This window comes from Propithecus coquereli, unplaced genomic scaffold (assembly GCF_000956105.1).
Source record: "Propithecus coquereli isolate 6110/MARCELLA unplaced genomic scaffold, Pcoq_1.0 Scaffold18, whole genome shotgun sequence".
Taxonomy (NCBI): Eukaryota; Metazoa; Chordata; class Mammalia; order Primates; family Indriidae; genus Propithecus; species Propithecus coquereli.
This window is the reverse complement of record NW_012142745.1, coordinates 628825-629872: the sequence shown is the minus strand read 5'-3', so window position 1 is coordinate 629872 and position 1048 is coordinate 628825.

The window sequence follows — 1048 nt, the reverse complement described above, 5'->3', positions numbered from 1 at the left end:
CCTTGGCCTCCCAGAGTGCTAGGATTATAGGCGTGAGCCACCGCGCCGGCCTGTAGGAATTATTTAGATACTAAAGAAACCGTAAGATTTATTAATTTAGCCTTGGAAAAATTTCATTTAAGCGAAAATTAAAGTTACTGCTTCATAGCACATTTCCAACATCTGGGAGAGTCTGCTCTAAGATGAATGGTTGAATCAGTTCTAGGGAGGGGTATTAGTAAGCTAAGAATTCTGGGGTCCACAGGATCTTTTGATTGAATGAAAGTTAAGCGAGTCTGCTTAGACAGTTAAAGGAAAAAAGACTTGTTCTTATATTGGTAAAGGCTTATTTTTTTATGTTTTTGAGAGTTTGGAATTCTGTTCAGAATTGTAGCTTGGATTAATATATATTTTTACATTGCAGCTACCTAAACAATTTGCCAAATATCATAAGTTTTTGTTTAAAAAGAAAGAAAAAGACTCTAATCCAATTTTGTTTTCTAAACTGGTAATGGTATGCCTATCTAGGCTCTGAAAGTTAGTGTTTACTCACTAATTTTTATCCTCTACAACTATGTTTGAAAATGTGAGATTCCCTAATAAGATCAAAAGTGTGAGGATTACTCTGTAAGATGAATTTTATTAATAATAGTAGATAAGTCTTCACTTAACATTGATAGGTTCTTGAAAACTGTGACTTTAAGTGAAATGATGGATAATAAAACCAGTTCTTTTCCTTATCAATGTTGTAATGAAATGACATTGAAGGAAATTATGTTATTCGAGGACCTGCTATATGTCCTTTTGCTTAAACTTGCAGTTTCTAAGAACCAATTGATGACATTAAGTGAAGACTTAGTGGATGTGTTTGCGTCTCCTAAAAGTTCAATCTTTGATTAAATGTGTCAAGAAATGGGAACTCCTTTTGTTTGAAAAAAATTAAATTACTATTGGTAAGAGTGAGAAATGTAACTTGGAAAGTATAAAGTTTAGTATTCATTATACAAATGATACTTTGTTATCATATGCTTTTAATGATAAGATAATTTCCCTTTTGTCTTGATCAGCT